The following is a 20,805-nucleotide window of genomic DNA, read 5'->3' on the forward strand; positions in this document are numbered from 1 at the left end:
TAACAAGGTAAGTGTTTGCTTTCTCCATATGTAGGTATTCTCGTACATAGACCAAATTTAGTTTGAATGTGTAACTTGGACATGGACCATGTCAGTTTTCTCTATTTTCACCTAACTTTATCAGATACTCTATTTTTTAGATTTTTAAAGTTAAATTATATTGATAGATGTCACATATTAAAAACAAGAATTATGATCTTCAAATAATCAATGTCGTTTTATTATGTAATGTAATATACATATTTTCACTCGCCATTTGGTAATTTATGCAAAGACTACAAAAGGTATATAAGAGCAACGAAGGAATCAAAGCATTTCATTGGTACTTCTTATAACTCTTTAACAATGGCATTCTCTTAGCATTGATCATAATGTTTTGTACATCATCTTGTCATGTTAGGGATTTTGAGATCATATTTGATCAAGTTATAACTCTTTAACAACGGCATTCTCTTAGAATTGATCATAATGTTTTGTACATCATCTTGTTATGCTAGGGATTTTGAGATCATATATGATCAGGGGGGAGTAAAGCATCTCATATTAATGTGTTTGTTTATAAGATAAATTGCCCTATATAGGGGTTGAACTAGTAATAGTGCTCTTCTCTTTCAATTTGTGTAAATAGATTTTCATATTTATGTGTTTATTTATTAGTGCACTAGGGAGTGTACTCCTAAATCAAATAAGGGGTACTTTGAATTGGTTGCAATTTATATATATGTTTATGTTTACGAAGCCGAGGTTGCTAGAAGACTCTGGAACATTTAAAACGTGATTTTAAGGTAGCTTTGTCCCCAAAAGCATTCTCCTCCCCTTTTTTTTTTTCTTGGTTGCAGCTGCGGGCGATCTTGCGAGGACAGTCTGCTCCAGGTACCCCCCCCCCCTCTCTCTCTCTCTCTCTCTCTCTCTCTCTCTCTCTCCTTCGGCTCCCCACTATCAGATTTACGCGTGCGCACACATACCAGCTGCTAGGTTGTTGTTGTGTTTGCGTGTACTCACAACGGAATATGTGTAAGCGCCAGGCTCCGCAGTTAGGTAGAGGAAGCCCCTTGTTTTTGAAAGCTTTGATTTCATGAATTCAACACGAAAACTTGGGAATCTAAAGGGCGTGGCTGGTATCAATGCATCTGTGAACGAAATACTTCACGCTTGATTTTCCATGAGCATGGATTGAGGGCGTAGACAACATGATAGCATGTAAGCGGGGTTCCTGGTTTGCATGGGAGTATCAGTGAGCTCATCAACTCTCCCGTGGAAAATATTTGTGATGGGCTCAAACCCTTCTTAGCTCAAGAATAACTTCACGTGAAGAGATTTCCATCTTTCATTAGTCATGTCATGCCTATCCTCTGCTGACTTGACTCTTCCCCCACACTATCAATGCTTCATGTGTAGTTAAATCACGGCTTTTGTAGCACTGGGCTCATATACCTCATTTCTTCTGTTTAACCTATTGTCGTGGTCCGCGTGGTTCTAATGCATAGTTGCAGTCTACAAAATTTAGTCACAGTTATTGTCTTACTTTTGCACTGTATATGGGTTGTGACCCGTTATATTATCTTGGGAAGAGACATAGAGCAACGTAGCACTGCCATGTCCCTCTCTTAGGAGAGAGCGCATGGAACCTGGGGCAATGAATTGGGAAGCATTGGGGAAAACTACGATGGTGACAACGTACTTTGCTTGACATTGCCTTTTCCCATGAGTCTAAAGCTCGAGAGAAAGTAGAGTTGTTTGGGGCTGGATTTAAGTTGTTCCAAAATCCCAATTCCTAGAGATATAAAAGGCACCTTTAATACACCACCATTAGAGCTCAGAGGAGTATTATGATAGAGCCTTGGGCCTTGATTAGGGTTAGTAGTGCTATAAGAATAGTAGGCTAGGTCAAACAAGTTTCTTTCTACTTATTGTTGTTGCTCTGTAAATTTCTTGGCCTGCATCGCATCAAGATGCCAAGTTGAGAGACTACTGTCTCTTTTCTCAAGCCTTTGTTCCCTGTTATGAGCTCTAATGGCCATAACAAGGTGGCTTTAGACTGGATGTGCCTTGGGTGGGTGTTGAGACCCAGAATAAAAAGAGGGGTGCTTTTACTTGTGCTCTATGCCTCTATTTTTTTTTCTTCAGAAAGAGACTTCTATTAAGTATGAAAAAAACATACAACAATCACAGTTATAAGCCGGAAAAGAATAGAATCACCCCAATATGTAAGGTGATTTCAACCACTAAGGAGCATCATGATGCCATGTAAGACCTGAGGTACTAGAGGAAAAGAAGATGCCATGGTCCGACTCCCGCATAAGTATCACGCGCTTCGCCTGCGCAGAACGAGAGGGCCCCTGAATGTGAGCCCAAGTAACCATAAGAGTATGGATGATATCACCCCATGCAGTACTAATGCACTGAGACCCAAAAATCTGGACACCCTCAATAGCCTCTGTGCATCTAGCTCTCCAGATCTGCCAGGCTGTAATATTGGCAACAATCTCCTAACTGGTGTCAATCCTTTGTTTGGGGGGTGTATAATCAAAGTGAGGAACATCCTGCAATAAACCATGCTGGGCAATACCTCTACGAATGAAAATAGCAGAATCTGTACCACTGCCCTCATAAAAAAAGCTGCGGACTGAATTGGGAGAGCCAAGCAACTGCCCCCCAAGTCACATGCATGGCTCGGTCACTCAATTTGCCCATAAGTTGGGCTACAGAATCCCAAATTTACTTTGCAGTGCTGCATCCCACAAACAATGTTGTACAGTCTCAGAATCTGTCGCACACCTAGGACAGGAAGGTGCTACACCGAAAACCGATCTCCACTGATTGGTGGGGAGACCACCATGTAAGAATAACCAAAAGAAATGAAAGATTTGGCTCCTTCTGTGTGAGTGCCAAAGTCTATGCCAATATCAGCGTTGTATCATTGGAGAAATATCATAGTTCTCTCAATGAGGCTTGAGAGTAGGGATCCTATGCATCTGTCGAGTGAGGAGAAGCCTGGCATTCCGGACGCTGAAACTGAAAAAAGGAAGGTTTTTCAAAGGATTGAAGGCATCAATCCACTCCCACTCTCCTAGATCCCACTGAAGATATCTGATGGGACTGCCACCATATAACCACAAACACCAAGAGCCATGAGTCACTATCTGAGGAGAAGGGTCAATGAACTAATGCTTCCCCGAACGACCAACAATCCTCACGGGACTAAGCTTAGTATTTGGGATGATCTCCTCCATACTACATCTCCTCAATCTCCCTCTAGGCATGATAAGTAAATGATGCAATCTGTAGCCTCCTGGCCTGGGAGAGCAATGACCTGTAGAGGTATGTCTATCCTCGAAAAAACTCCCAGTCAACTCGGATGATAGTCTCCGTGAAAGGTCCCAAAAAGCCACTCATGCGGAATAGCTACATCAATCTGATCAATATGAATGCGAGAGCCCCTAAGATGCTGAATGGATGCAGCTCTCCGATCCTCTGGAAGACTCTTAAAGATCTTCCAAGCAAGAATTGTGTATGCACATCTCTCCCATCCTGACCACTGCATATAACGAGATGCACCAAGTGGCCGACCAGCCTCATCCCTAATGAGCTCGTTCCACATAATTGGTTGTCGGTCAACCTCGTCCAAAGACCTAGGAAGCCTTTGTCGCAAAAAAGATCTCATGCTTCTCCATGCTCTGACAATGGTTGTAATAAGAGGGGAAGATGGTGCCCTGATATCAGCCTCTGTGAACAAAAAACGTGTGCTGGGCATCCAGTCTCTCCCGACCCTGGGTGTACATCCGGAAATCTGAGACAAGAAAAAATCCTTCCAAGGCTCAGTGCCTGGTAGGAAACCTCTGACCACAAGTTTGCAAAGTAACGCCCTACAGTGAACATCCGGATCGATAATATTCAAGCCCCTCTTTCGTTTGGGCTGAATAACTGTGAGCCAAGCTACCCTGGCATGAGAGTCTGAGGTGCCATCCAAACCCGACTAGAGAAAATTGCGGATCAATCTCCGCAATTGGCCAATGCACGCACGAGAGAAGCACCAACAAGAGGTAATAAACCAAGCTGAGGCAAGCAATACCTGATTAGCCACCAAAGCTCTGGAAGCTTAATCTAATGTCCTGGAGCTCCAAGGGAGGAGCTTCTTTTTCCGGATACTCATAAGTATCGGAGCAAACTGCTATGCAGGAGAAATATCAATCCCAACTTGGCATCCCAAATATCGAGCAGTGCATCTTCTGCTGATCCAAGTAAAACCAAGCTTTGCACCCCAAGCAACTCTTGGTGAATCACTAACCCAAAAACCAACAGATTTGTGCCAAATAATGAGTGTCCCTGTTGCCAAACAGAACTTCTCTAGTGCCACTCGGAAGGAACATAAGGATATATGTGAAGCCTCCAAGAACATGGCTGTGTAATTAGCTAACTCAGAGTCAACCAATTCCTCTTGACTACAAAGAGACAACCTCAATCCCGAAGTACTAGCAGTGGAGCGGAGAAAGATGCTCATGGCCTCTGCAACTATGATATATAATAATCGGGCTAAAGGGCAGCCCTGCCGTATTGAGCGAGAAATCTGAAACCGCTCTTCTCTATCACCGTAAGATAGCACTCTACTGTGGGCATTACGATACATGCATGAAACTCCCTTGATCCATCTCTGAGAGAAGCCCATACCGCTAAGAGTACCCTCAAAGAAGTCCCAATCCACTCTATCATAGGCCTTGTCAAAATCCAAGAGCAGAATGGCTAAGGGCTGATTGCTCACTTTAGCCCATTCGACGGCCTCCCAAAACGAGAAAATGTTATCAAAGATGCTCTTGCCGTGTAAGAATCCATTCTGAGTATCATGAATGACATCGTGCAAAATTGGCTGCAATCTAATGTTCACTGCCTTAGCAAGAATCTTATATGCAGTCCCAAGTAAGGTGATAGGTCTCCACTGGCCAATCGATGTCTTATCCCCACTCTTAAGAATAAGATAAATAAGCCCCTCAGTGAGAGAAGAAGGCATAGATCACATCTCCTGTAGAGCCGATGTGATCTCAGCTCCAATCTCATCCCTAAAAGTAATGAAAAAAACAAGGGAGAGGCCATCCTCCCCTGGACACTTACCATGAGGTAAGGCATGAAGAGCATGATTGAACTCTGCATAGAAAAAGGGGCATCCAAAGCGGCACACATCTCCTCAGTGATCAAATGTGGCAATGCATTCCCAACCTTCCTTTGTGCCTTGTGTCTCAAACCAGAGTGCGGCTTAGCACTAAGAAGCTGGCGATAGAAATCAGTGGCAATCTTTCTAACCATAATAGGATTTGAGTGAAGAGTGCCATGTGAATCTTGCAACTTTGACACTCTCTGGCATGAGATGGGCCGCGAGTAGCAAAGAAATGTTTGTTACATTTGCCACCCATCTGTGTCCAAAAGGATTCCTGGGCATGGAAACAGTATTCCGCGCGTTGCTCAAGAGAGTGATGAAGTTCTGCTCTAGCAACCCATTGAGCATGCGGATGTTTCTCGTGCTCTTTTTGCAAGGCAGCCAATCTACGTCTAATAGCCCTTTCTAAATCCAAGGCCTCTTGCCTCTTAGACACGGCACATGTGTGATAAAAGTCACTAATATCATAGAGAGCAGAGGCCAGGCTTTGAGAGGCTTGTGAGAAATCATGAGATCTCCAAATATCAAGCATACGACGCGATAGCTTTGCATCTGAAAACAAATGATCAGGGATGCATACATGGGGTGTTGATCCATGGCGATTCGGATCTCTAATACATAAAACCATTGGGCAATGATCCGATTTAGAGGTGCTTGTAGCAATAAAAGTGTGCTTGTAGCAATAAAAGTATGTTCACCTTTGTCAAGCACCCAATCATCCACATAAAATTTGTCTAATTGTGCATAAATACATCCTGCATCTCTTCTCCTGTTAGACCATGAATAAAGAAGAGTGGATGGACTCCTCAAAATGTCATCCTCATGCCAACAATCTCTGCCATGAATGGAGAGTATAAACCTCTCCCAAGACGCTCTTTCAAGAGGATGCACCAAGCCCTCATGTCCACCTCTTTTATTTGTTGGCATCTCAATCATGTTAAAATCCCCACCAATAATCCAATGGACAAGTGAGTGGATTGTGCATAATCAAATGTCTTGAGTTGGGTGGACTCCCAAAAGATCAAGGTGATGTGATTCCTAGGTCCAACGGTAGACCAACAAGTGGTGCTAGTCTTAGGGGTTTCGGCGTAGGGTGGTTATCCGTTGGTCGACAAATGAGTCTAGCCTCAGGCTTGGGGGTGCTCCAAATGGAGCTATGGTTGGGTGGGAGTTAGCGAGCTCCCCTAGCATGTGGATTCCACGGCGGGCATTGCAGCAATCCTTGTACACAAGCTGTACTCGTGGGGTGAAGGGTTTGTTTCATTGTGGCTTAAGGAGAGTGGAATCTTCAAAGCTTTTTTCAATTGAGAAGAGGTAGATGGTTGTAAGAGACATTGAGTCAATCTGAGTTGAGTCAATCTGAGTCAAGTTCTCAGGCAAGCTATGTGGGAATTAAGTTGTTGGCAAAAAGCAAAATGATTGGGGTTTTCTTAGTTAAGTGTTTTAGTAGGATAGGTAAAAAAAAATATATCCTCAGATTACGATTGGAGAAAAAGATATACCTAAGATTGCTTGATGGATTTGGTTTTCATGAGTATCTTGTTATGGCATTTAGTTTATGACAAGTTTGTAGAGGAATTTAGTGTCAATATATTATAGTTTTTAGTGAAGATTTTTGAGCATAAGTCTCACCCAATATCACTATTTGAAGTTTTAAGAGAGGTAACTTGATATGTCAATCAAGGTAGAATCTATAATATTGTTAGTATGGAGTATCAAGGTTGCTTGCTTGAATAATTTAAGTGACATTGTACACTTAAAATGCTTTTTTAGTATCTCTTATCTCTCTTGATTGAACACTATGCCATGGATCTACTTTAACACAAAGTACTTTTTTTATTTGCTTATATACTCAAATGATTTTGTTCCTTTTTCGTAATTGAGGGAGTTGAGACTCTCACAAGTGAGTAGCTCATGCTTGCCTTTTACTATTATTTGTCAAGCTCTGATTTTTGTTCTCAACAAGGTGAACGATACTGAAATATTCAATAGATCCACATGAAAAGCATAGAGAATCCGCAATAGACTCATTGAAAGCAACCTCATTGATTTGCCTGGTCACTTTAAAAGGCCCATAGTACTTGGTAGAGAGCTTAGGACATGCTCCCTCTTTCCTTGGCCGCTTGTGAGTCTTGCATTCTCAAATTTCAGCTATACACAATCATTCTCCTTGCTGTCCAATTCCCTTTTGTGTTTGTCGACAACCTGTTTATGCGTATCTTGTGAATGTGTAATGGCTGTCCGCACTTGTGCAAAGGCAATATCGAGGTCCCAAACACTCATGGGCTGCTAATATCTCATCCTTAGTGTGGAGGATGGGTGGCAAGATCACTCTTGCCATATACAATCTCAAATGGGGGACTTTCTTTTGGGTGCATGCACCGTGTTATTGTAGGCAAACTCTACAAGCGGTAGATACTTCTTCCATGCGGTTTTTCAATGCACAACATAGTACTTAAGAAGATCTAACATAGTTGAATTTGTAGCCTCACTTTGGTCATTTGTTTGCGGGTGATAAGCTGACCTCCAAAATGGCTCGTGGTCGTGGGATCTCTATCACCCACAATGGACTTTGGCATAATGGACTTTGGCATACCATGATACTTGAACACTTCTGCAAGAAAGATTTTCACCACTAATATGCTTAGGTTTAAATGTCTTCTTGATCGGCAAGAAGTGTGCTTGCTTACTAAACCTGTCCACAATTGTCCATATAGTATTTTTCTTCTGTTGGGTTCTAGGTTAATCGTCCATAAAATGCTTTCCCATGGTGTGAGGGAATAGGCAATGGTTGAAGTAAACTTGGAGCCTTTTGCTTGTAAAACTTCACTTTTTGACAAGTGATGCATGCACGTGCATATGCCTCTATCTCCTTTCGCATGCCTGGCCAAAAGAAGCTTCGGTTGTGTAGTAGGCACTATGACCGGAAGGAGGAATGTGGCACTCATTGCCATACAACACATTGACAGCTATCATTTATGAGGTAGCTCTCTTTGATCACATAAGATGCATGTGCACAACCAATCAGCAGATTAGTCCATAAATTGCTAAAAATTTCCATAAATAACCTCAAAAGGAGCCTTGTCTGAAGAAGCGTTCACCGTGTTATTATATGCAAACTCTATGGGAGGCAAGTACTTTTCCCACATGATTTGCCACACAGCACTTAAGCAAATCAAGCACAGATGAATTTGCAGCCTCACTTTGATATGAGGACGAAAAGCTAAGTTTTGTGTCCATATTGTCAAACAATGCCCTCCAAAACAAGCTATTGACCGAGGGTCCATGTCTCTCACAATAGATTTGGGCATTCCATGATGTTTAAACACTTGAGCCAAAACGACTTCCTTACTGGCAAGAAAGGAGCGTGTTTGCTAAATCTATCTAGGATAGTCTATATGGCATCATTGCCATTCTGAGTGAGGCAAATCCATTGATAAAATCCATGGTTCATGAGGCACGGGCAATGGTTGTAACAAGCCTAGTGTTTTTTGTTTATTAAACTTCACCTTTTGACAAGTGATACATAGAGAGTTTGCTTCCCAGGCCTTACGAAGGAGCACCCTCCCCCCACTGCTTCCTCGGCCCTCGCAAGGGTAGCGGGGATTCCATCCTGCATCCCCATGGTGAGTGGTGTGATGCCATCAATGTATGTGAAGTTAGAGGGTCCCATATGCAAGAACTTACAATACCAATTGGCAATGCTTGGGTCGATGCGGACTTCTTTGAGTGCGGCCATGTATTGCCAACACATTTCATGGTCACTAACTCGGTGGACTCTTATGTGACCTACATCTAAGTAGTCCCTTGGATCAACAAAGTTCCACCCTCCTCCTCTTATGTGCTACAGGCGGTCTTCCATTGGGCAAACATGTGATCCGGGGTTGGCTCCAAAGGCATCAATATCCTTTCGCATGGAAGGCCAATAGAAGTATTTCTCAATCATTTGTGTGGTAGGCATTATTTCTCTAAGAACTCCATCATACGGCGGTGCACGTGGAGTTCCGGCCTGCAAATCAGCCCATACGGCTGCAAAATCATCATTGGTAGCATACTTCCTCTCGTATCATAGACAAATCCTCATGTGAGGCCAATGTTATGTTGGCCACGGCTTTCTTCTTTCCCGGCATATGCAAAATCTGAAAATGAAACATGGATAGAAAATTTGTCATACGCGAAAACCCTAGTTTGGTGAGTGGAGGGGCTGAAAATCAGAAAAATCAGCATGTAGAGAAGGTAGAGCATGTGTCAAGGGTGAGAGAGGGAAAAGCAAAAACGAGTTTCTCCTTGAATGGAAGAAGGAGAGGTGTCAAAACATACACATTTTGCTTGTCAAGTGTCGAAACATGCATGCATAACTTGACAAGTGTTCACATACACTTAAAAAATGGGCTTGGTGTAACATGCGGAAGCTTCGGGGGAGATCGGTAACTTCAATGCTTAGAAATCAGCACACTTTTTGCGACGGAATTAATGCACAAAACTGAATGAAGATGTGCAAAAAATAGAGAGAGAGAGGGAGAGAGGAGAGGACACAGTATTGGGTCCCAAAGACCCTTTGTAGGGCCCCCACCACGAATGGTGTATTTGCTTTATTAGAATGATGTAAATCTGAAAAGAAAATACAGTAAACTTGACCTTTCTTGGCTGAGAAATCTCTGCCCTTGACCTGCAGTCCTCCACCCCTTTGCTTTAGCAATCTTCTTGGCTGTCCTAGGCCTTGTATGCTTGAGCACTTGGTGAATTGTGAGGTAACACCATGACTTGAGCTCTCACCTATTTATACTTCTAATAAATAGCAGTCGGCCAGTTTATATCCAGGCGGCCAGTTCACTTTTCTGCCACAACTGAATATTCAGCATTTAATGCTGAAAAATCACATAAAAAACTTGCGCTTTTCTCCCTTGAAGGCTGGGCATCAAGCGATTGAATCTCTAGGGCTGGGCACTCATTTCGCAAGCACATTGGGGATTGGGCAGCCTGTATGGGCTGACCCAAACTTGCCCTACAGCCATACAAAGGCTGCATCTCATGTATGTTTGCCCCTAGCCTGCCCCTCGGGCTGTCTTATAGCCTCTCCATGGTTGGTGGGTTCAGCCAGGGCCTTCCTGGCCCTCATGGGGGTGGTTTCACACTATCTCCATGCCCACACACAGACCTGGGGTAGCCCTATGGGCTGGCCCCTATTCCTAAAAGCAAACCCTAACTATCTACACAATGATCTGGCATCCGGTACCATACCAGATACACAGAATCATTTCAGAGGGAGACTCACAACGCGGACTGGCACTGTTTCATGTGCAGGATATTGCACACTTGACCTTGGACTCCTGTGTAGGACAATGCACACCTGACCTCGGACGACTGGGATGCATCGCTGGCTGACTCGTCTCGGACAGGGTTCACATGGGACCAATTTACCATCCAGGTTATGCACCTTGTGTACAGATATGTCTACGTGGCATCCAAGTGCGTGATGCACGTGACATCCCCTTCTGCTTAACTTGACGGAAGTTGCATAGCCTCCAAATAATCCGTCAATAACGCCGGATAGTCTTCGAAAAACTTTGTCGAGCCATACCGCTTCGTGGGTCCCTTGGCCCTGAAACTTCGTGAGGAATTGTCTTTGTCTTCGGCCTGAGCCATGCTTGAAACGGTACAGAAGGATCCGTTCTGAAACCATAACTTCTGCTTCATCAACAATATTTGGTTCCACCTTGTCTTTAACTTTTGAAGGGATTGGACCTGCATATGGCTTGAACTAACTGACGTGAAACACATCGTGCATAGTCCAACTCGGAGGTAACTTTAACTGCATAGACACCTCATTAATCTTCTTCCTGATGGAAAAAGGTCTGAAGCTCATGAAAGATAACTTTGGGCATTGCTTGTCCACCTACTTCAACCTTTGCTTCATAATCTGAAGATAAACCCAATCCCCTTCTGAAAACTTCATTTCTCTTTTGTTTTTATTGGCCTGTCGAGTGTAGGCCTCTTGCGCTTTAGCCAATCTGTCTTTTAGTGACACTAAAATCTCTTGGTAGGACTTTGTCACTCTGTTCGCTTCAGGTACTGAAGACGAGGTCTTGGTTAACAACGATTGGAAAGGTCTTCCAAACGCTGCCTCATATGGAGTCCTGCCAATAGCTGAAGAAAAAGAATCATTCAAAACAGCTTGAACTAAAGGCAAATAAGATTCCCACTTACCTTGCTGATCGTGGACATAACACTTCAGCACATCAAAGGCCGACTGGTTGTATATCTCTGTCTGGCCGTCCATCTGTGGGTGGAATGCACTGGAAAAACTCAATTTAGTACCAAAGTTATCAAACAATGCCCTCTAAAAATGATTGGTAAACTTGGCATCGCGGTCTGACACTATGGTCCTAGGAATCCTGCCAATCGGGTACCAATGCCGAATGAATAACTGGGCAACATCCTCAGTGGTCACATTGGCCCCGCAAGGAATAAGCATAACAAATTTGCTAAATCTATCAACTATAGTTAAGCACTACGTATTACGCTTACCCGGACTAGGAGGTAGATTCGTGACAAAGTCCATTGAAATATCTTGGAAAGGATCCTTGGGAATTGGCAAGGGCTGTAACAACCCTATCTTCTTTCCACGAGGAGCTTTCACCTTTTGACAAATATCACAGTGTTGTACATATGTAAACACATCCTGCCTCATCTTTGGCCAATAATATTGTCGTTCCAATTTCTCCAGAGTTGAATTCATGTCCCTATGACCAGCAGTAATGGTGTCATGGGCATCATGGAGAAGAGCTGCCCTGAACGACTTCATGACACACAGTCGGTCTTTGTAGAAAAGCCAACCATCGCGTATCAGAAAGTGGCATGGTCCTGTGGCATCCGATGTCTGTTCCCACTGTGTACCGAATTCCTCGGAATCCACGTACGTGTGCTTCATGTCATCTAGTCCTGTACCAACAACAAGATCGAGTCTAGTGGTCTGAATCGAAGTCACTTGTCCCTTCTTGCTCAAAGCATCGGCCATTGGATTGGCCTTTCTAGGAAGGTATTCTATCATACCACCGAATTGTTGGAATATCTGACTCCAGCGGTGTTGTTGATCACTCCACTATGCACTTGGCATTGTCTGAATCCAACGTAATGCCTGATGGTCAGTGCGAACCTCAAAGTCACGGCCATACAGAAAATGTTTCCAATGTTTCTAGGCCTGTATAACTGCAAGGAGTTCACGATCGTAGACTGAGTAATTTTTCTCTGCGGGCAGTAACTTACGAGACATGTAAGCTACTGGATGACCATTCTGTTGTAACACACCCCCAATTGCGATGTTACCCGCATCAGTGATCACCTGAAATGGCTCGTCCCACGAGGCAAGTGGTAAACAAGGCGCTTCAGATAAAGCCACCTTGAGGTTCTTGAATGCCTCCAACGCTCGTGGAGTCACTCGAATCCGTTGCCTTCTTGTTTTCACACCCTTTAATAGATCGGTGAGATCCGTCGAGAGGTCAAAAAACTGGTCTATGTGGGTGGAGTATGCCTGGCATATACCCACAAAGGATCTGATGTCATATGATGTCTGAGGTACTTCCCAATTGACAATCTCGGCCACTTTAGCTGGATCAAGTCGAATGCCTTCTGCACTAATTATGTATCCCAAGTAATGCACCTGGAACAAATAAAATTCCAACTTCTTTTCATTGACGTAGAGCTTGTTGCTTTCCAGCAACTTAAGGACTTTCTCCACATCAATGTCATGCTGCTCAACCGTAGCTGAAAATACTAGTACGTCGTCCAGAAATATGAACACACACTTTCCAATCAAATCCGGAAGACACGCATCATCATGCCGTTGAATGTAGCTGGGGCGTTCGTCAAGCCAAATGGCATGACCACAAATTCATAGTGGGTCCATTTCGTACGGAAGGCTGTCTTGGGGATGTCCCCCTCCACAACCCTCACTTGGTGGTACCCACTCTTTAAATGAAGTTTCGTGAACACCTTTGCTCCATTCAGCCTCTCGAGAATATAATCAAACCAAGGTGGAGGGGATGTTACCATTTGGTCCCTTCACCAATCTTGACTAGTGTTTCACACATTGAGCGGAACCAAGGTGTGAATGGGGATTTTCCACAGTAGAAAACATTAAAGTTTGGCTTGAAAGATGGCTATGCAAAGCAACATGAGCACCATGGGTTTTTTATCAATAAAGTGACTTGGGCTACCTAGGGAAAGGCTACAAGCCTAGGGAAAACTTGGGCTACAAGCTTGGGAAAGGCACAAAAGTTGATATTTTGGGCTCAAACTTGGAGTACAAGCCAAGAAAAAGCATAAAGTTGATATTTTTGGGCAAGTTCACTCATTTTGGACAAAAAGGGAAAAGTGCTGCAAATATAGCTACTTGGACTCTATTAAAGCAAGGATTGGGGCTGTTTTTGAGCATGCGCATCCCTCCTCATTATATTGGAGTCTTCTCTCTCTCTTCTCTACTGGTCGACTTCCTCCATACCTCCTACAAGGCTGGCCGAATTGTTCCATACCTTCTATAGAGCTGGTCGACTCCTTCCAGGACAGCCATAGAGCTGGTCGACTTCTTCCAGGGCAGCCACATGGCTGGTTGCTTTCTCCCAGAGCCTAACAAGGTTTGTCGACTCATTTTTGGGTAGATATGGGACTGTTTTTGGGGCTGATTTGGCACGGAGTTCGGGGCTATTTTTGGCTCCATACCAGGGCTGATTTATGGAGTGTTTGTGAATTGAATTCATGGGACTGTTTTGAGACAGTTTTTTCGGTTTGCTTTTGGTGCTGTGTTTGTATCTTGGCTCTAGATTGAGGTCTGGGCAAGATTTGTGCTGATGCTTTGTGGCAAATCCGGTGCTGATTGCACCCGCACCTTGGTTTATTGTAAAAGCTTCTCTCTCAATAAGAAGTTCCTAGGGAGGTTGGCCGTTCTGGCTCACTGCAGTGTTATTGTATTATTTATGGTTCTTCCGCTGTGTTTTTCATTCTCTGTCTGGTATTTGAAGTGTTGGTCTATTCTTGTTCCAGGAGTCCACTTCTTGTGACACACACTACCATAAGACTATAGTGCATGTACATCCAAATGCAAAGTATCACCAACTAACTGCATTGCATCCTCACCACGAGTGCTGTCATGTTTCTGACGATACTCGTGTGGAGGAACACCATGGAAGGATGGGTATAGACCTTGGTGTGTGTTCCAGGCATGTTTTAGTACATGTGGAAGGACTCCATGGAAGGATTGAGATCTTGGTGTGAGCTCTTGGCATGATTGGTTACATGTGGAAGGGCTCCATGGAAGGATTGATATCCTGGTGTGAGTTCTTGGCATGACTTAGTACATGTGGAAGGGCTTCATGGAAGGGTGGATACCTTGGTGAGAGTTCCTGGCATGCTGATGAAGTTTCATGGAAGGGTGGACACCCTGGTGAGCATTCTTTATACTTGTATGGGTGGTGCTCGAGAAGGGTTTGGTACAAGATGAATAAGTTTTCCAATGGAATCCATAATATTATGCATAAAGCATTTGTGTGTGTGTTGACATGCATGAATGACTTGTCTTCATTGCTTGGACAATGTGTGGTACTTCTGCATGTGATTGTCCATGGGCACCGGGGACGCTGGAAACCTTGTGGACGAGTGTGTGCGCGTGTGTGCACACCTGTTTGGGACTAAGGCGGTGGTCTTATGTGTTTTGCAGGTGGTAAGTGACCTCAAACTCAATTTACAGCTTATATTATATTATACCAAGGTTTATGAGTGCAGGTGTTCACATACACTTAAATTTGGGGGGACAAATTATAAAGTATTCACATACACTTAAGTTCGGGCGGACAATTTTTAAGGTGTTCACATAAAAAAGGACCAATTTTTAATAAAACTTGGCCATTACTCAAAGTGGGCAGCCCCTCGAGCCAAGAAAGGTCCACGAGTTGTTATTTTGGGGAGGAGGGCCAAAATCAGCTAGGCACCCCCCTTTCCCACCTGTTTTTGGCAGTAGAACGTGCAGGGCTTGTGACAGTTGTCAAGAGGGCATGCAAGGGAACTTGGGAGAGCTGGTCGACCATGAACAGGGTTGCTTTATAGCTGGTAGGCTGCCTCCATAGGTAGTACATGAAAAAGCGATTCTTCTCTCTCTCTCTCCCCCTTGAAGTAGGCGACCACTCCTGGCCTCTCTACCTGGTCGACTGCTGTTCAGCAGGCTGCTTGGCTGGATATTGATGCTCTGAAGGCTCGGGATTCAAGGCAAACAATAGAGCACCTGTCTCAAGTCTTGGGGTGGCTTTTATAGCATGTTTGTGGGCTGAAAACAGGGCTGTGCAGTCCAATTCAGCAAGGTCTTTTGCGACAGATTTGAAGGCAAAAATTCTTTGAACTTACGTGAAGCTTGTGGCTCTAAGGGTGGAACTTTCAGGTGGCCAGAGCCAAGGTTTTCATGGCTGGTTATTCGGGACAGCACCACTGCTAGAGGGTGCGATCACATACTAGATTGTGGCTGAGGGACTCATGGAAGCTTGAGATTGAGTACTCACGCAATTGTTTGATTGGTTTTCATCTTATTTTGGATGTATCTGGTGCTAGTTTAAAGAGTGTTTACTCTCTGGTACCCGTTCTCTTGTACTGGAACACTCTGTTGGTAATAAAGATACCTGGGGGGGGGGGGGGGGGGGGGGGGGGGGGGGGGGGGGGGGGAGGGTGGGGGAGGGAGGCTGGCCCAACTTCAGCCCCTAGTGTTGTGTCTTTGTGCAGATTTTCATATTGTTGTTTAAGTGGTATCTAAGTATGATGATGATGTTGTCAGATGCTATGTATGATGCCATGATGTTATGTATGGGATAAGGTTTTCTGTGAACATGCTTTCGTATTTGTGACAGTGGTATTAGAGCCTTGATTCTCTAGTCTGTGGTAAATCCCCTTGTTGAGGGTAGCAGATAGAGCCGGGCATAGAAGATATTATGTTGGCAGAAATTTTTGATCTACAATCATGGTTGATCATGTGAGTGATGATGAGCATGTGATGAATACACCCGACAGATAGATGCAGGATGAGGTACAAGCATGAAGGCTCTTCTCATTCTTGGGGTAAGAGAGACAGATCTGTTTCTCCTGACAGGTTACGCAGCAAGAAGAAGACCCAAGTATTTAAATTGGGAGATAAGGACATTAAATTTGAAAATTTCCATGGAAAGATGGATACTACAAAGGCTCTTTCTTTTGTCAGGCAATTTGAGATAGCCTTTTGTGATGGAGACTTCACAGAGAAGTCCAAGCTGCGACACGTGGGCATGGACTTGAAAGATACGGCCAGTGATTGGTGGATGGCAAAGTTATCGGATGGCATAGCAGCTCTTTCTTGGACTGACTTTAAGAGGCAGTTTTATGCACAGTTTTTGCCACCGAACTTTGTTAAGAATGTGAAGAAGGAATGGGATTGGCGTAAACAAGAAGAGGGAGAGTGTGTGTAGACTTATGTGGGCAAATTTTGGAAGGTGCTGCCGAAGATAACCCCCTTCATGTCTCTTGATGAAGAAGAGAAGAAAAGAAAGTTTGAAGCTAGTTGCACTCTGTAATACATGACAGCCTACCTGAATCAGACTTTTCAAAAGCTCATTCATTCAGCTACTGTGGCAGAACGGTTGCATGTTTTGCCCAAAAACAGGCCATTTTCAGATTGATATAAAGGCAAGAAGAGGGCTGGCTATGACCAGAAAAAGGAGGGGCAGTCCCCTAAAAGTGACCAGAAAGGTTCTTCAGATACAAAGGAAGGCTCGTCTAAGAAGCCGGGGAGTAAATTCTTTGGTCATGGGCTGTCCAAACAGTAGAGGCTTGAGTATGTACGAGATGGGAAATGTTTCGGATGTGGCAGCAAGGACCACTTGTATCTTAAGTGTCCAAAGAATCCCAAGAATATAGGGGACAAAGCAGAGAAGCCTAATGTGAATGTGATTCTTGATGTTCAGGGAAATACGAGGCAACCTATTGAGAGCAGAACCATATGCAAGGCGTGGGGGCAATTGAAGGATGAGCCCGCTCTTTTCCTTTTTGATGATGCATCCGCAAATAACTTCATTTCTGAAGAGATGGCTGCAGCTATTGGGTTAAATGTATCAGATTATGGTATGCAAATGAATGCCGATGCCGCTTTTGCTGGTAAAGGGGTTATGTAACTCCTATCATTGGGAAACTCTGCATCCATATCCAGGGCTACCTTGATCATGAAAGCTTTTTGGTTGCACCACTCACGGGATGTGCATGCTCGTATGGAGCCGAAGGACTATAAGCCTAAGAAAATTTCCTTTTTGCATAGAGGCATGGAAGTGGTCATAGATGCTTGTGCTCCATGAAGCACCATACCAATTGTCAGCCATGTACAAATTCACAAAGTAATGAACAAGTCTACTTGTTCTTACTTGGTTTTTGTCAGAGATGGGTTGAACATGCTCAAACTAATGTAAATGTGGATCATTGGACGCATAAAAGATTAAAGTTTTTGTATGGTTTTAGCAATTGCTTTTGTGATACTTTGCCTGGTGAGTTACCACTAAAGAGACCAGAAGATCATCGCATTGATCTAATCCCGAGAAGTTCTCCTCCTAATAGGCCACCTTATCGGGTGAGTAGAGAAGATTATGATGCAAGTTAATGACTTGCTTGAGAAAGGGCTAGTACGCCCTAGTTCTTCTCCTTATTGTTCGCCAGTTTTATTGGTGCAGAAGAAGGATGGTTCGTACCGTATGTGTGTGGATTATCGTGCCTTGAATAAAATCATTCTAGAAAGAGCATCTACCACTACATTCTTTTTACCAGGTGTATGTAAAATCTGAAAATGAAACATAGAGAGAAAATTTGCCCATCTCATATGCTTCTCTGATAATTTAGTTTGCGTCAAAAAGTACCACAGACTCTGGTGATCCGTTTTGACAACAAATTCAGTCCCGAGAAGATAATGCTTCCATACAGTAAGGGCATGAATCACTGCCAATAGCTCTTTTTCATAAACCTACGAGTGGAGCTCTGCATTTTGAAGATGCCTACTCTCAAAAGCTATGGTGTGTCCTTCAAACAGCTCCAATGTTGTCCCCACATGCATCACTCAAAAGAGAAGGGTTTATGTAAATCCAGAATAATCAATACCGGTCTTGATATGATACAAGCTTTCAACGTATGGAAAGCTTCCTTCTCTACATCACTCCACTTAAAGACAGCTTTCTTCTTAGTGAGATCATGCAAAGATGAGGCAATCTCAGAGAAGTGTCTGATAAACCTCTTGTAGTATGCACATAATCCAAGAAAACTTCTGACATGGTGAATCGAGTTCAACTCTGGCCAATCCTGAATAGCCTATATTTCGCTTGGATCCATGCATACCCCATCCTTGGATAGAATATAACCAAGATAATGGATCTCAAATAAGAAGAATTCACTCTTCTTACCGTTTATGTAGAGCTTATGCTATCTAAGCTCTTCAAAAACTGTCGCCAAATGTTCTCTATGTTCTTGCTCATTCTTTGAGAAGACAATGATGTCATCAAAGAACGTGTCAGTAAACTTCCTGTGTTTCCTGAATATGCGGTCCATCATTCGATTAAATGTGGCGAGAACATTAGTAAGGCCAAAAGACACTACCAAAAACTCATATAGCCCAAAAGCAATTCGGAAAGCCGTCTTATGAACATCCTAAGGTGCCACTCTGATTTGATGATAGCCACTTTTGAGATCAATGCAGCTAAAACAAGCACCTCCTCCCAGTTTATCCAAAATACAATCTATGCGTGGAATAGGAAACCTGTTCTTAATCGGGCCATAGGTACGTGCTGTCATTGTTGCCTATCATCAGTATCTTTCCGATATGCGAAATTCATATGATACGCTTGATGATTTTCAACTTGTATGGGCTGATTTACAGTAGGGCATTTCAACCCCAAACTATTGCATATGGGATGGATATTTGATGATGCAAAATCGCTTATGTGTGCATAAGGATTTACGGGTTAAGGTGATGGATGAATGCCATGCACTGTCGTATGTAGGGCATAGAGGAATTCTTCCCACTACATAGGCTTTGGAGAGGTACTTTTTTTGGCCAAACATGCATAAAGACATAGATGTTTATGTGCGCGAATGTATGGTTTACCAGAAAGTGAAGTTTGACAGGCATAAGGCACCCGGTTTGCTTCAACCGTTGCCTATTCCGGATCAGCCATGGGAGTCCATAGCCATGGATTTTATCATGGATTTGCCAAAAAACGCAGCAAGGGAATGACGCCATATGGACCATCGTTGACAGGTTTAGCAAGTAGGCTCATTTCATTCCTATGCGAAAGAATATTAAGCTTGAGCACATGGCGAGGATATTCTTGGCCTAGATTTTCAAGCATCATGGTATGCCTAAGACTATACTGAGAGATCGCGATGCGAGAACCACAAGTTTGTTTTGGCAGGCTTTATTTGATAATATTAGCAAAAAGCTGAATTTTTCATCAGCTTATCATCCTTAGAGACGGATGGGCAGAGTGAAATTGCAAATTCAGCTGTACTTGATTTGCTCAAATGTTATGTGGCTGAGCGGAAATCATACTGGGATACTTGCCTCTTGTGGAGTTTGCTTATAACAATACGGTGCACACTTCGGCACCCTTTGAGATTGTTTATGGTTTGGCAGAGTGGTGCTTCCACCTATCCTTCGGGCAAAGGATGAAATCTTTGTTGCGGATGAGTATGTTAGAGATCTGGATATAGCTTTCTCATAGGTACGGACAGCCATACGAAGAACTCAAGAAAAGCATAAGAAAGTTGCAAATAAACATTGCAAGCAAATGGATTTCAAAGAGGGTGATTGGGTGCTTCTCAAGTTTGAGAAGGCACGCCTTCGGAAGCAACCTGGCAAAGGCAAATGTCCAAAGCTGTCTCCTAGGTACTATGGACTATTCCAGGTATTGGAACGGGTTAATGAGGTGGCTTTCAGGCTTGCTTTGCCTGAACATTGGCGCATACATAATGCTTTTCATGTTAGCCTCCTCAAGAAATATGTGGGTCTTGAGCCACTTGAGCTAGTTATTGAGGACCAACCCGAAATTGATGAACTTGAAGAAGTGCTTCAACCGGAACATATTGTGTTTCATAAGGAACGAAAAGCTGTTGGTGGCAGGCTTATTCGCAGGTTCCTTGTGAAGTTTAAGAACTACCCCGCGTTGGATGCGAAATGGGTAGATGAAGACTACTTCAAGGATTAGCGGGATCTTCTACAGGTTTATTTAGCAACATTTCAGCCGCGGACAATTGATTAAAAGCTAGGGAGATGTCATATTTTTTACTATACTCATGTGGAGGAACACCATGGAAGGGTAGTTATAGACCATGGTGTGTGTTCCAGGCATGGTTTAGTACATGTGGAAGGACTCCATGGAAGGCAGTGGTCTTATGTGTTTTGCAGGTGGTAAGTGACCCCAAACTCAATTTACAGCTTATATTTTATTTATCTAAGGTTTATGAGTGGAGGTGTTCACATACACTTAAATTTGGGCGAACAAATTATTAAGTGTTAACATACACTTAAGTTCGGGTAGACAATTTTTAAGGTGTTCACAGCCATTACTCGAAGTGGGCAGCCCCTCAAGCCAAGAAAGGTCCACGAGTTGTTATTC

At 43.5% G+C, this 20,805-nt stretch overlaps 1 protein-coding gene across 3 annotated transcripts in view; it reads left to right on the forward strand.

The window, feature by feature from the left end:
- Positions 1-738: 738 nt before the first annotated feature.
- Positions 739-20,805, forward strand: part of LOC147620637 (hsp70-Hsp90 organizing protein 3-like) — a 48,802-nt gene continuing 28,735 nt past the window's right edge. For all 3 annotated transcript variants that reach the window (XM_086824896.1, XM_086824895.1, XM_086824897.1), the window contains exon 1: positions 739-873. The gene's annotated coding sequence lies outside the window, so the exon portion shown is untranslated. The remainder of the gene's footprint in view (positions 874-20,805) is intronic.

The sequence above is a fragment of the Cibotium barometz genome, chromosome 31 (assembly GCF_041138505.1).
Source record: "Cibotium barometz isolate CiBa-2024 chromosome 31, ASM4113850v1, whole genome shotgun sequence".
In the NCBI taxonomy this organism is placed as follows: domain Eukaryota; kingdom Viridiplantae; phylum Streptophyta; class Polypodiopsida; order Cyatheales; family Cibotiaceae; genus Cibotium; species Cibotium barometz.